We start from the raw sequence: 16,704 nt of genomic DNA, 5'->3' as shown, positions 1-16,704 counted from the left end.
ATAGACATGAATTTCAATATGGGTGTGTTTCCCGCACCTGCATAATGGTCAGGGTCCTCTTTATAATGTGTGTTGGTTACTGTTTTTTGTATGTAATCTTTATGCTAAATGTACACAACCATATATTCTGCAGCACTGGGGATTATATTGGTGCTTTATAAAAAATATGTTACTAATAATGATGATAATAATAATAATAATGAAACTTAAACAGTTCCAAAGTGGTTTATGCTATGGGAGATGGAAGGCATAGTGCTTTAAAGGGCATGCAAAGGCAAAAAAATAAAATCCCATTTTACTTTATTTAATGAAAAAGAAACATATCTCCAATATACTTTAATTAAAAAATGTGTACCGTTTTTATAAGAAACCTGACTGTATGCAGTGAAATTCTCCCTTCATCTACTGCTGGGGATAGGAATTGATGGTCCCTAACTGCTGAGCAGGGAAACAATCATACTTATGAACAGCAGGGGGAGCCCCCGCCTTACTTCCCAGCCATGCAGAACTCAAGCAGCTTTGTTTCTGACGATCCCTAAGCAGCCCAGACCACACTGAGCATGTGCACAGTCTTAGTCTTGCAAAGATGTTTAACAAAGTTACAAGATGGTGACCCCCTGTAGCCAACTTTGTTTGTTTGATTAGGCTTGTGGTGCAGTAAGTTCATGTTTATATTTAGTATACAAAATACAGCATTTCTAGCCTTATTCTATTTTAGACTTTACATGCCCATTAAGTTGTTCTGTTTAGGGTTCCAAAAGAACTGACTTGCTCAGGCACCTCTATGTAAGTGCCATAGAGGCATGCATATTTAATGAACATTTTTAAAATAAATACATGCAAATGCTAAATTTGAGAATTTATTTTTGACTACAGAATATTAAATGACATTTATTATTGGATAAAAGTATTTACATTTAATAGATCGATGACAGATCCCCTTTAAACCATGAGAACATGATTACATCACCGGAGAACAAGTATTTTCTTGGCAAACCAGGTTTTATGGAGAATTATTTCGTCATCCATTGTGCTTTGAAGAGTTCAGCACTAACCTAATTCGACATTTACATTCGGTTTGATGCTATCTGCCTGTACTTTTGCAGTAACTGTGTGTTAGCTCTCTGCTCCTCTTTTATTTATTTCACTAACTTGGAGAAGAGGATAGAAAGCTCTGTTTTAAATTGTAATAATCTTAAAAGTGGTTACATAATACCGTCATTTGCATTTAATCATCACCTGCCACATCCAGTTTTAGACGCTACTTTTCATGCAAATGTTCCTTGTTAGGCGTAGTGGTATATTCCGTTTATGTGTCAGGCTGTGTGAAAGTATGATGGATGATCCAAAAGAAATAACCAGCATAGGAGACAATTCTAAACCATGTGTTCAATTTGAATATTAGCTGCTGCATACCAAGTAGCCTGTAAGGTAATGCAGACGTTTTTGACCTGCATTTGACAGTAATCTCTGGGCTGCAGGCACTCACCCAACAGAAGCAATTTGCCTTCTGGAAAAGACACAGTCTGCTTAGCCTCCAAAGAAGAATGTGTGGACTGGAATCCTCAAGCTTTGGTCTGCGTGAACTTTTCCAACTAACAGCCTGGGTGTCAGCTTTCAAACAGGCTGGTGTGCTATGTCAGTTCAGAAGAATTTTGGACACCCCAAGTGCCTAGTTACATTGTAGGTTATAGCCATGATCAAACTAAATCACTGATGGATGTTGGAGTAATAGATAAACATTTATATCCATTATGACGTTTAAGAATGGCACTGGAGTGTGGAAACATTATGGGGCAGATTTATTAAGGGTCGAAGTGAGAATTCGAATTTTCAAATTTTTATTGGTCAAGAATTTCTAATTCTTATTGTGAATTATCCAAACTCGATTCGCTTTTTAATTGGAACTACGAGATTTATCGTCCTCTGGCCCTTTAAGAACTTGAAGTCGACTATTCACCACCCTAAATCTGCCGAATTGCTGTATAAGTCAATAGGAGAGGTCTAGGGATAAATTTGGTTTCTTCTTTTATCGATGCTGCGCCTGCCTGCCCCGCCCCTTTTGTGATGTCATCGGTGGGGGTCTGTAAAAGGAAGCCGGGGGCAGTAGAGGTCGGGGTTCCCCGAACCCGACCCACACATCACTGGTTTGCAGCCTTCATGACATTCAAGTTTTTTCGGAGAAAGAACCTCAAATTGAGTTTTTTTTAAAACAATTCGAGTTTTTCAAATAGTCCGAGCTGAGAAAATTTGTTTTTTTTAATCAATTTCGATTGGTCGAATTTCGAGTTTATGGGAGTTTTAAAAAACTCACATGAATTTGAAATTTGACCCTTGATAAATGTGCCATGTTCCCTCGTGAAGGCAACTTCGGCAACTTCGGAAATTGAAGCGCCACGAGTGCATTGGCGCTGGCGTTTTCTCATTATAGCAGGTGGAAGGCAGGGGGAAGGCAGTTCAGGGAGATTGTTGCCCCGCAGAAGAGGCGATTAAATTAAATTTCCCCAAATCTGCCGTGTGCTAAAGCCCTTAAACAATTTTGCAAAAGTCTTGGCTTTAAAATCTCCCTGAATCTGAGCATATGTCTCTGCCCTAAATTTCAGAGCAAAACATGTGCTACATAGGACTGAGAAGCACCTCCCCACAGCAAATTTTTTCCTCAGCTACTCGCATATGTTTAGCTTTCCATTAAGATTACGCAGCTGAATACACTAAAAATGTGCATTTCCTAGTGAAAAAAAATTCATAAAACCACTGAAAGTCTGAATTGATTTAAAGTGGTCCATTCAGATCACTGCAGCTCCCATTGACTTCTATAGGACCTCAACAACTTATACCAGGTTTTTGTGGTTTTTACAGTTAGGGGCAGATTTATCAAAGGTCGAGGTGAATTTTCGAATGAAAAATATTAAAATTTCGAACTATTTTTTGTGTACTTCGACTAGGGAATAGTCCAAATTCGATTAGAATTTTTTCAATTTGAAATTCAACCCTTAAAAATATGCCCCTTAGACGCATATTTATCAAGGGTCGAATTTCAAATTCATGTGAGGTTTTAAAAACTCCCCTAAATTCCCATAAATTCAAAATTCGAACAATCGAAATTTATTAAAAAAATTTAATTTTTTAAATTCGGATGAATGGAATCAACCCGAAAACTCGAATCGAATTTTAAAAAACTCGAATTTCAGGAGTTTTGTCAATTCTCGTATTGAATTTGAATAACAGTTTTGACCAGAAAAAAAATCGAAAATTCTAATTTTCAATTCGACCTTTGATAAATCAGGCCATTAATAAATCTCACATCATTTTTAGAGCTTTTTTATTAGAAATATAGGAAACCATGTCGTTTTTAAGATTCGTGGAAAAAACAGAATTCGATTGTTAATTAATTGGCGCCAAAGTACTAAAGCACCCAAGACATCCCCTCTCCCAAATGACTTTTTTGGGAAGCTCCTAAAAAAAGAGTGCCGGTCCACATTGCCAAGTACAATACCTAATGAAGTCAATGGGCAAGTTTGGGGAGTCTGGTACTTGGGCTACTTAAACGCAAAGTTCAAAGTGTCTGAAATTGCCCCAGATGTAACAGTTGCGATTTGTTTTCCGAAGTTGCCCGAAGTTTCCTATGAGGCAACTTTGGAAAACGAAGTGCCCTGAGTGCCATCCCACTGGAGATTTACATTCTAGCCGGTGGGAAGGCAGACGAGGCAGTTTAGGGAGATTAGTCGCCCCGAAGAAAAGGAGATTTGCCACCGGGCAATGAATCTCCCCGAATCTGACCGTGTGTTTCTGCCCTAAAGAGAAGTGCCAAATGCAAATGAAGTACATCTTATGCCATTCCTGCAGTTTTTATCTTTTTTCCCTTTTCCTCTAGGGATCTGCACTTCAGATAAAGAGCTTGACAAATCTTTGTATAATTAAATTAGGCCACTCTAATGGATTGCTAAAAAAATAAGAGTTTTTTGACATTTGATTGCGTATCTAAGTGGATTTTTGTAAAGAACTTATTTTTACAGTTTAATGAATGACCCAGACAAGCAGTGACATAAGAGTCAGGCCAGGCTTGTCTGTGAAAACAAGGAAAAATACGTTTGCTCATAGGAAAAATAGTCACAGCTGTGACTAGAAATTTTACCATAACGGAAAAATAAATATGTATATTTACAGGAAAATTCTGTCACAGGCTTCTGGGGTCAACCAGTCACTTGTAGTAAAAACTAAAAGCCTAATTGTAGACTTCATTCATTTTTTTTAACAACATCTAGGAGAAGTCAACATGGCATTCAACTTTTATTACCATTTGTCGTGTTGATGTAACTTGTTTTTATGCATTTAAACAAATACTTTCTTTCCATTTAAGAAGGTATCGGGAATCTGGAATTGGGGAGGGGGGAAAGAAATGATCAGATTTGAACAGAAATATGTCTTGCCCTCACAAATAGCTGGTACAGGTATGGGAGCTGTTATCCACAATGCTCGGGACCTGGGGCTTTCCGTATAATGGATCTTTCTGTAATTTGGACCTTCAAACCTTAAGTCTACTAGGAAATAATTGAAACATTAAATAACCCTAATATATTGGCTTTGATTCCAGTAAGGATTAATTATATCTTAGTTGGAATCAAGTAAAATGTACTATTTTATTATTGCAGAGAAAAAGGAAATCTTTTTTTAAAATTCGAATTTTTTGGATAAAATGGAGTCTATTGGAGACGGCCTGTCTGTAATTTGGAGCTCTATGGATATCAGGTTTCCGTATAACAGATCCCATACCTGTAGAAGAATCATTAGTTGCAATTAGAGCTACAGGTTATGTTTCTTAAATTATAAATAATTAGATTTAGCAATATTTCACCATTTATTTGTTTTGTTCTTTTTAGTTCCTTGGTGAAAGGACCACTAACATTAAAAAAATGTTTAGTATACTTTGAAAAAACCCCCACCAAAGACAATTTATTCTTTAAAATTGCAAAACCTTTATCAAAAAATATCTTACTAAAACTCAGCTTCCGCTCCTTTTCAGAAAAGGCGGCAGGGTGGCGATCCAACGTGCGGCACTTGATTTCTCCTCCCTGGCTATCTCCTATAAGGAAGATAGGGAGGAGAAATCGAGCTCTGCACGATGGATCACGATCGCCTTTTCTAAAGAGGAGTGCAAGTTGAGTTTCGGTAAGTTATTTCTTAATAAAGACTTTGCGATTTTAAAGTTTAATGTGTCTTGGTGGTTTTTTTTTCAAAGTATACAAACGAATTTCTTTAAAAATGTTTGATGTTACTAGTCCTTTAATGGGGAGGCACAAGATAATAATAGCTCTCAATAGACCATTCAACGATTTACAATTTGTTTAGCTATTTATGTGCGTTGTGTAAACATCATAAACATTGATTGTAAGCTTCACTGGGCAGGAACTAATGGGAATGATGGATAATCTTTTGTAAAGTACTACAAGGTATGCATTAAAAGGAAAGAACGATAAAATAGTATCACAGAGAATGTTTTTTTTAACGACTGTTGCCAATTCAAACCAACTTAAAGCTGAACAGAGGCAGAAGAGGAAGGGAGTAACTCAAAATCGATATCAACATTCTGTAACATACTACATATTAACGTAAAGGTGAACCACTTTCTACACAGATCTATGTGTAATCTTTAAAAAATGAATTTAGCGTCTGTGGTGAAAGTAATGTAATATGCTTTTTATAGATAATTATGTTGCTAAATGAGAGGGTGTAAAATGTGGGGTTTTGGAATGCTGCTCTGGTCACAGAATAATGTAGAGCATTATGCAGAGCGAGGACCCTGACTACTGTGTGAAGCACCAGTTTGATATGTCCCGAGGCATGGTGGGTGTACTACTGCACAAAGATTTATTGGGATAAACTGGAAACATATGGCTGGGTTTCCTCCCAGATGTGGGCAGCCAAGGCAGGGAGGAGCAAAGGTCAACCAAAGAAATAATTCACCTTGAATCCACATTATTTTAGTTCTGCTTTGCACCATGAACTTTAAATCTATACGTGCAATGATCAGCAAATAATTACTCTAATAAAGGCCCACACAAGAGCATTAGACAACTAATTCAAAACAAACGAAACTGCCCACCAAGGTCACTGCATAAAGCCATAACTCAGAGGGCTCTGTAAGTGCCACAGTAGACATTGTGCAGTACACCCAGGCTAAGCTTCGGGCACCTTCCAAAGAGTCGAGAGCCTGAAATGGGCAAGTGAATTTAATAATCACAAATAAATCAGTGACACAGGAAACCAGCAGCCTTTTCTTTCAATACCTTTCAAATTGTGAAGCTGCTCTGAAGCATAAGTCAGTCGTGATCATGCATCTTGTAAGGTCACTAAGAGCTCTCTGGTGCTCACAAGGTTAACACCAGGACAAACTCATATTTAGAGAAGGGTTGACCCACGGTGCTAAAAAGTTTAAACCAACTCCCCTGCCAATCAAACTATTTGAAAGAACTGTTGGAAAAGGGTTACACAAACCAATGATCTGTTGATACTAAGTAAAGTTTGTCTGCCCCTGAGAATACAGTTTAATATTGGCTTTTCAAACAAAAGTTTTTGGGAGAGTACCATGGTTAGACCTTAGATCAGAGATTCCCAAACTGTGGGTCTAAGGGAGCTTAAATCCAAAACAATCTCAGCTAAAGTAGCAGAAGACCACTTCAGTTACTTCAAATATGAACTTGTACTTTCTCCTCAATTAGGCCAGGGACACAGAAATTACTTGTTTTACTTCTCTGAGTTGTCATGAGCTAAATTATCGAGATATCCCCAGTAAAAAAAAATGCGGCATTCCCTGGTGAATGTGGTCGCTCATCGACATTGCAGAGTAGGGTACACGACCACTACCTGATGTTATCATGAAATATTAGTAAAAGTTAAAACTGAGAACATAAGACCCACATATTAATGCAAACCATAGGCAGTATCACACATGAATGTATCCAACATAAATAACACACCAAAAGAGCTACCTCAGTGCTCCGTGAGCTCCTCCCTGCTACAGTGCTTTGCATCATTGGGTGCTTCATTAGAGATGGTCCATGAGCAACAGAAGAGCAAGCATAATAAAGCAAGTAATTAATATATATATATATATATATATATATATATATATATATATATATATATATATATATATATATATATATATATATATATATATATATATATAGGCATTTACAGAAATTAACTTATTATTGTGGGCTTATGCAGGACTGTTCAGATTGTGATCCTCATACTGTTGGTGAACTTCAAAAAAACTTCTGGCGTGTTGGGGTTATAGGAGTTACTCACTCATATCAAAATTATATTAGGGAATTTAGAGGAAGCTACCTGAACAATAACCTTTTATAAAATGCTAATTATTAGAAATCCATTAGCAGAAATGGGATGGAAGGAGGAAGGACTGGATCAGAATTGGAGCCAAATATGCTCTAGATCAGTGATCCCCAACCAGTAGCTCATGAGTAACATGTTGCTCTCCAACCCCTTGGATGTTGCTCTCGGTGGCCTCAAAGCAGGTGCTTATTTTTCAATTCCTGCCTCAGAGTCAAGTTTTAGTTGTATAAAAACCAGATGTATTGTCAAACAGAGCCTCCTGTAAGTCCAGTCCATATAGGGGCTGCCAAATAGCCAATCACAGCCCTTATTTGGCACCCCAAGAACATTTTTCATGCTAGTGTTGCTCCCCAACTCCTTTTACTTCTGAATGTTGCTCATGGTTCAAAAGTTTGGGGATCCCTGCTCTAGATAATATAAGCTTGCTTATCTTCGAATCCCATGAGTCTTCCCAGAAGGCAAATCAACTGCAGGGATCAAGAAACCAGCTGAAGGATGTGGAGAAAATGCAATCTACAATTCCTGTAATGTTAATTTAAATATTCATTCCACAACTTTACAGTGCAAAGCACAGATAGTTCCCTTGAACACCTTTTGTGTATAGCGTGGGAGGAATAAACTGCCACTGCATTAAAATTATAAAAGTAGTAGGAACATATTTTAAAGGAGACATTTTACACAACCTTCATATTCAGATACATGATTTATCTTTCCTCTAACTATGTAATGATGATGAATTTTTCTTTTTTTGAATGCAGTTTACCTGCTGAAACTGTCCTAACATCAGAGCTGCAATGAGAACCTCTCAGGTCAGAAGCTAGGCTAAAATGAGAGGTGGGAGTGTCTGTTCATTCTCTCACAGGAAATGGTCACAGCACTGACTGACAGGCTGAGCTCTGCTGTATATTGATGTGCAGGTCAGGTTTTTCCAGACCCGCTCCCGACCCTAACCTGCCCTCCCTCAGCCCGCACCCGCTCGTATTCGACTATCCTTTTATAGACCCGCCTAACGATGATGTCACAGGGGCGAGCAGGCGCGTAGCTATAAAGCCAGAAGTCGACATTTGAAGGTAGCGGGCGGGGAGAGCAGGAGAAGAGCTCAACCTGCACCCACCTGCCACCCACTTAGAAGAGTGCGAGGTCAGCCGAACCCATCTGACGCACGGGTAAACCTGCGGGTATCGGGCCAGCCCGCACACCACTACTGCTGTAGCTTGGAAAACCTCTCCCATCTCCCTGCCACCTCTCTGCCATCTCCCTGTCATTAGTGATGGGCGAATCCCTGTCTCGTTTTTGACGCCGGCGCCCATTTTTTCTACGCCGGCGTCCGTTTTCGTCGCTGGCGTCCTTTTTTTCCGAATTTTTTTTGACGTGCGAATTTTTCCGGGCGTTTCGCGAATTTTTTCGCGGCAAATTCATGCCTACCGAATAAATTTGCCCATCACTACCTGTCATCTCTCTGTCATCTCCCTTTCCATCTATCTGTCATCTCCCTTTCCATCTATCTGTCATCTCCCTGCCACCTCTCCCTTCCATTTATCTAACCAAAACGTTGTTCTCTTCGTTCTGGACAATAGCCTGAATGATCAGTATTAGCAGAAATTGCGAAAGAACTGTAATTACATTATGATGAAAAACTGTTCACTAATCTGTCAATGCACCAAGCAACCACCGAGAAAGTCGCACTGCCAGATAAACATTTTTTGTATGGACAGACTGACTGTGATCCAACGATGCTCTGATGAAAGTGTCCACCTGAGATGCCACATTTGCTGAGTTTACCTGGAGGTTGAATAATCAGCTCTTGATGTGGCTCTGTCCACATCTGAACATTTATGGTCAGTAATGATGAGCAATTTTTTTTTTTGCCAGGCATGAATTTGTGACAAATTTCTACCGTTAACCATCTGCAAATCTGCAGCAAAAATATGCCTCAGAAAATTTCAAAATGACAAAACAGTCACCAAGACATTTGGGCAAAAAAGTCTCTCAGAAAAAGTCGCTGAGCCAAAAAAGTCGCCACAAAAAAAATGCCCATTGACAATTGTCAAGAGCGTAAATAAAATGTAAAAAAAATGTTGATGCCCATTGATTTCACTTTCTATTCAGTACAGATGTAACTGCACAACTCAAATTTCTCCTTCTCTCCTCAGGCTCTATAATTGTCTAGGGTGCCAAGCGTGGACATTAGATCCCCCATTCTGGTGCATACACAAGATTTTGGGGTGGTGCACAATTTGCCTTAATAACAGTGTCCCCAAAATGGCCCAAGATGCCAAGACTGAAGGAAACAAAATTTAAATAATAATTGCAGTGTAAGAAAAGTTTATTTTGCTCAGTGAACATGAAAATAATTTGGAATTATTTCTTAGGTTGACAGGTCCCCTTTAACCTTCACAAATTTTGGGAGTTTGGGCTTGTTTGATGCTGGTTTTCGTTCAAAAACACAAAAAATATTATTTTTTTTTAGTTGGCAATTTGATAAAGTTGTACAATTTGAATTGAAACTCAATTTTTTTTATCTGATTTTTTCGACCTGAAATATTCGTAAATAAGCCAAATTTGCGGATGGGAGTTAGGTCAAGTTTGTATCTGGTATAATAAGCAGCAAAAGAGCCAAAAGTGACTGCTTTGTACTTTTGCAAGTTGATAAGCATTTCCCACAGCCACTGTGATAATAAAATGTCGGTGCCCTTAATTTGTACGTATGTTCCAGAACAGAGTGTAAGCTCCTGTTAAGAGGAAGCAGATTGTATAGGCAATGACAGCCGAAAATACTGGAGCTTGGACACTGGAAAATAAATGCACTGGGAGCAGCACAAGATATCAGATTGTATTATTTTAGAGGGGTGAGGGGAGATTTGGACTTTAAATATTTCAGATAAAGTAGTAGACATAACAATTTTAATAAGGATTATGCTGTATAGGAGCCAAAGCAAATTTCTTTACAGTCCACAGTGACTCTTGCAGGATTGTTTTTTTCCATGAGTTTCGAATTCTTGTAGCTCATGGAGGCTACACCACACTACATACATCAACAAACTATTCTGTTCTGCACTTTATTCCCCCATAAATCTTTCATGATATTTCCAACTAGTGGAATCGAGTCAATCAGACTGGCAATGTAGAAAACAAATGTTCCACTGTTACAAAGTTATACAGGAATGGATCCTGTTATACAGAATGCTCAGGACCTGGGGTTTTCCGGATAACGGATCTTTCTGTAGTTTGGATCTTCATGCCTTAAGTCTACTAGAAAATCATGTAAACATTAAATAAACTGAATAAATTGGTTCTGTTTCCAATAAGGATTAATTATATCTTAGTTTGGATCAAGCACAAGCTACTGTTTTAATGTTACAGAGAAAAAGGAAATCATTTTTGAACATTTTGGTTATTTATATAAAATAGAATTTATGGGAGACAGCCTTTCCGTAATTCAGAAGCTTTCTGGATAACGGGTTTCCGGATAAGGGATCCTATACCTGTAATACTTTATAGGAAAGCCCCAATAATACCATTTTTGTGGAATAGATCCCATCATCTGATTTTTAAGGTTATCGATGAATTTCTGCTTTCAAACCATAAATGTATACTATACGGTTTCATATTTCATCTCAAAATTTTTTAAGCCCAAAACTTACTGAAACGTATTAAAGTCGTAAATTAATATAACTTTTAGGGTTTTTGTTTTTTTTTTACTAAAATTCAAATATTTCTCATTGCTTTTCTTAAAACTACTTTGACCAAACTCCCTTCCACATTTTTACCTTATTTATCAATAAATAAACTCTGGTGCGGGAAAAAAACTTGATAAAATAGTGAAAAAATCGGAATCATATGATTTTTTTCGGATTTGATGCCCAAAAACTTTGACTAGACTATTGTCCAATAACCACAAATTATTTGGATATTGCTCAAAACCCAGTGCAGATGGTGATATCTTCCAATTGTAAAAGGGACATCAGCCAATGACTGACCCAGGCAGGTTTGAGGTGGAGTACGTTTTTATTCGGACTTTTAGCAGCCTTGGGGTTTCAACCAGAAAATAACAGACTATAGTATCTAACCTCCTAATTATCTTACTAAAGTATCTAGTATCACTTAACTTCATTTTCTTTTTTAATAGTGATGGGCGAATTTGGGGTGTTTTGCTTTGCCGAAACATTTGCGAATTTCCTGTGAAACGGCAATGGCGTCCCATTTTTGATGCCTGCGTCCATTTTTTATGCCAGCGTCCATTTTTTGGACGCCGGCGTCTGTTTTTTAACGCCTGGCGAATAAAATTTCCCATCACTAGTTTTTAAATGTGTAGTCTTTTTCATTTTACCAATGGGGGTCACTGATCTTGGCAACTAAAAATATATTGTTCTTTGAGGCTACAGTTTTATTATTACATAAAGGTTAGGTTGGAAAAAAAACACACGTCCATCAATTTAAACCTTTTTAGTCTATGTATAACCTGCCTAACTGCCAGATGATCCAGAGGAAGGCAAAAAAAACCATTTGAAGCTTCTCCAATTTGCCTCAGAGGGGTAAAATCCTTCCTGACTCCAAAATTGCAATGGGACCAGTCCCTGGATCAGCTTGTACTATGAGCTATCTCCCATAACCCTGTATTCCCTCACTTGCTAAACACCATCCAACCCCTTCTTAAAGCTATCTAATGTATCAGCCTGTACCACTGATTCAGGGAGAGAATTCCACATCTTCACAGCTCTCTCTGTTATTGTTATTCCCCATCTTCACTGTTATTGGTATTGTTACTTTTTATTATGTATGGTTATATCCAGTCCCTCTTCTTTTAAAACCTCAGTCTCATTTAAACCACTGGCTGGTTGCTAGAGTAAATTGTACCCTAGCAACCAGATGCTAAAATTCCAAACTGGGGGAGCTTCCAAACAAAAAGCTAAATAATTACAAAAAAAAAAAATAATAAAGACCAATCACATTGTTTACATCATCCAGAAAGATCATTTAAAGGAGAAATTCCCCTTGTGAAGGATCTTTATAGGGACTGTAAGATCCCATTAGTGCATGGACTGATGAGGTTGATCATTTTCTGAAAAGCCTGGCAGCATATGGCAACTGTATATAAATAAATAAATAAAAATAACAATAATAATAATTACAATAATACTAATACTACTACTACTAATAACAACAATAATAATAATAGTCTTTAATGATAGTATCACCCCAGATTTTTCTTGGGGACAATCTTCACAGGTGTCATAAGTTGAAACAAACAGTTGCTTCATTCATTTGGTTCTTTACTTGGTAATACAAATTAGCAGATTTTCATATTTTCCCCTCTTATTTTTTATAAAATCAGCTGAAATCTCTAAAACGATTGCAGTAAAGCCAGCCTCTACACCAGCTTCATCATTTTATACAGAAGTAGAGGACCATTGGTGGACATTGTGTAAGGGTCTTGGCTAATTCTTGCCACATATTTTGTGATATCTTGGGTGCAATCCTGTAAATTTTCTACTACTATATAAATCAGATGAGCCAAATAAAAAAAACAATGCAAAAAAACCCAGAACAGACTATACATTTTAGGGGCAGATTTACTAAGGTTCGAGTGAATTTTCGAAGATAAATAAGTTCGAATTTCGAAGTAAATTTTTTGAATAGTTTGACCATCGAAAATGATACTACAACTTCGAATTTACTTTGATTTGAAGTAAAAATCGTTCAAATATTCGACCATTCGATAATTGAAGTACTGTCTCTTTAAAAAAACTTCGACTTCAATATTTCACTAAATTAAACCTGCCGAAGTGCTATGTTAGCCTATGGGGACCTTCTACAAGTTTCTGTACATCGTAGGAAAATCCTTTGATCGTATGCTAAAATCGTTCGAACCGTTCGATTCAAAGGATTTAATCGTTCCATCGAACGATTTTCCTTCGATTGTTCGAACGCTAAGGGTCCCATTTACTTAGCTCGAGTGAAGGAATAGAATAAAAAAAACTTTGAATTTCTAATGTTTTTTTTTGGCTACTTCAACTATCGAATGGGCTACTTCGACCTTCCACTACGACTTCGACTTCGAATCGAACGATTCGAACTAAAAATCGTTCGAATATTCGACCATTCAATAGTCGAAGTACTGTCTCTTTAAAAAAAACTTCAACCCCCTAGTTCGCCACCTAAAACCTACCGAAGTCAATGTTAGCCTATGGGGAAGGTCCCCATAGGCTTTGCAATCTTTTTTTGGTTGAAGAAAAATCATTTGATCGATGGATTTAATCGATTCGAAGGATTTAATAGTTCGATCGAATGAATTGCGGTAAATCCTTCGACTTCGATACTCGAAGTCGAAGGATTTGACTTCGACAGTCGAATATCGAGGGTTAATTAACCCTCGATATTCGACCATAAGTAAATCTGGCCCAAAATTCGGTGAAAAAAAAAAATTTTAATATCGAAGTCGAAGGATTTCAATTCGAGGGTCGAATTTCGAAGTTTTTTTAACTTCGAAATTCGACCCATAGTGAATCTGCCCCCAAATTAGTGATTTGGTAATACAGTAAATAATTGGCAACTTTATCACTAATAGGACTGTTTTCCGTTTTCACTGTCAGGGAATATGGGAGCTTTAGCTTATCTGTCTAAAAACACATGTACAGGAAATAGAGCGTTAATAAAAACAACAGACTTTTACTATAATTCAGTTTCTAGTTATTCCCTGTAGTTTCTATGTTGTTATAGACTTATTAAAGGGTTCATTCAACTGTGATATAAAAAAAAACTACCGGAGCAACCACTGGTTTCACAAATATCTCTGTTCAGAAACCTTTAATGGCATTGATTTGTGTTGTGGATATTGATGGTAAATTGAAATACTGAACTACATGGGAAAAAGAACTGTCCTTTGGGAAGAATTCTACAGGCTACAACTCTAAAGTTATTTATATATTTTATAGGGCACTTGAAGTACATAATGGCCTCCATATTGTGTTGAGAGGATCAGGCACATTCCCACTGGCCCTTGACATTACTCTCTAGATAAACATGTTCTAAATGTGACAAACAGCTGGAAATAATGTAAAATAGATTCATTGTATTTAAGGTTATCTGGATATTGAGAGTGCTTATTTATTTTTCATTATATTGAGTTCTTCCACGATGTGTGGCGTCCCCGTGTTTATCTTTATTTGCACGGAATTAAAAAAAAAAAAAACCCTCACCTGTTTCTTAATGATTCTCTGTGGCCACTTAATCTTCAAACCTGAATGAGGCTCCTGTTTGTGGGGCTCATCATGGAATGTTTTAAACAGGAAAAAGGAAAAGGCAGTATTTAGTAACAGATAGCATAGGAAACATATTTAAAGGCAGTATGTCTGCAAATCTGTGTGGCCTGTCGTATTTATAAGTATAGTCTACTTTGGGATGCCCTAAACATTTGTCTGCAGACTACAGTAATCGTTTTCCCCTTATGCTCTTGTGTTCATATGTGATAGCCCCAGATATCTGGGTATTTAAAACCATGGAGTGTGCAGGTTATTTCATCTGATATAGCAGTGGGTGTTAAGATAGTTATTCTGTGAGCTTTATTGGCCAATCAAATGCAGTAGTTAGCTGCCCAGAAGATGGCCTCCTAGCCAGTACTATCTATCTGTTTGTTTGGTATTCAGTGAAAGCAAGAAACTCCCTGGATTTTACTGTTGTCATCTAGACAAAACTCAGCTATTTTTTAGGTTTAAGCCTTTACAGGTATGACATATAAACAATAAAGATCCATAGAATTTTATTTAAGGCACTAGTGATCAGTGTCGGACTGGCCCACAGGGATACCAGGAAAACTCCCGGTGGGCCCAGGTGTCAGTGGGCCCTCATGCTGCAAAACATTTGGTCTATTTCATGGCTATTCCCTATTTCTATGAGAACAAAGAGGCTAAATAGATGGAATAATAGATTATAGTATGTACAAAAAACAAACTAGGAGAATAGAGGTTGATTGAGGAGATGAAGAATAAAAGTACAGAGAGTGGGCCCCCAGTCTAAGGTTTTTGGGTGGGCCCCTGGTGTCTAGTCCGACACTGCTAGTGATATATACAGTATGGACCTAGGGGGTCTCCTGGGACCTGTTATCCAGAAAAGTAGGGACCTGGGGGGTCTCCGGTTAACAGATCTTTCCATATAATGGATCTTCATACCTTAAGGGGCAGATTTATCACGGGTCGAATTTCGAAGTTGAAAATACTTCGAGATTCGACCATCGAATTGAATTACTTCGACTTCGAATATCGAAGTCGAAGTTTTTTTTCATCGAGTTTGGCCATTTGCGGTCGAAGAAAATCAATGAAACGATGAAATCCTTCGAATCAAGTGATTCGAAGTATTTCATCCATCGATCGAAAGATTTTTCTCCGACTTCAAAAAACTTAGAAAACTGCTCTAGAAGGTCCCCATAGGCTAACATAGCACTTCGGCAAGTTTAATTTGGCGAAGTATTGAATTCGAAGTTTTTTTTAAAGAGACAGTACTTCAATTATCGAATGGTCGAACTATTTTACTTCGAATCGAATTCGAAGTCGTAGTATCCTATTCGATGGTCGAAGTATCCAAAACATTACTTTGAATTTCGAATTCCCTCGAATTCACTTCGACCCTTGATAAATCTGCCCCTTAGTCTACTAGAAAATCATGTAAATTTAAATAATCCCTATAAAATGGTTTTGCTTCCAATAAGGATTAATTATATTTTAGTTGGGATCAAGTACAAGCTACTGTTTTATTATTACAGGAAATCATTTTTAAAAATGTGGATTATTTGATTATAATGGAGTCTATGGGAGATGGATATTCTGTAATCCAGAGCTCTCTAGATAATGGGGTTTTAGAATATGGATCCTATACCTGTACTATGATATTTTATGTTGTAAATACTATACTTTCATTAAGGTGTCACCACCGTGAGCATGGAATCTTCTTTATGTATTATGTATATAAATAAAAAAATTGAAAGACATATAGTAAGAACACTAATTAAGGGTTGAATTTATGTCAGGGACTGAAGTTGCCATTCATATTCCTCAGCGGGCATATACACGAGTTACACCATCATGTACCATGGACGAAACTTGGATCAGAATCTGTTGTGATAACTATCAACACCATGGAGTGTATCCTGAAACTAAAAGATGGGGCGCAGGTAGGGGCACTAGGAATAACTCACTTTTGGACCTTGTAATAACTAACAATACTGAACTCATCTCTAACATTTGTGTGGGTGAGCATTTAGGGAATAGTGATCATAACATGGTCTCCTTTGAGATTCTGTTGCAGAAGCAATTCTATAAGGGAGTAACTAAAACACTAAATTTCAGACGTGCA

The 16,704-nt window shown here is 37.5% G+C and overlaps 1 pseudogene; it reads left to right on the top strand.

Moving 5' to 3' along the window:
• Positions 1–5,784: 5,784 nt before the first annotated feature.
• LOC108719746 overlaps positions 5,785–16,704 on the top strand; it is a 98,082-nt pseudogene continuing 87,162 nt past the window's right edge.

The sequence above is a fragment of the Xenopus laevis genome, chromosome 6S (assembly GCF_017654675.1).
Source record: "Xenopus laevis strain J_2021 chromosome 6S, Xenopus_laevis_v10.1, whole genome shotgun sequence".
Lineage (NCBI taxonomy): Eukaryota > Metazoa > Chordata > Amphibia > Anura > Pipidae > Xenopus > Xenopus laevis.
This window is presented reverse-complemented; position numbering and strand designations above follow the sequence as displayed.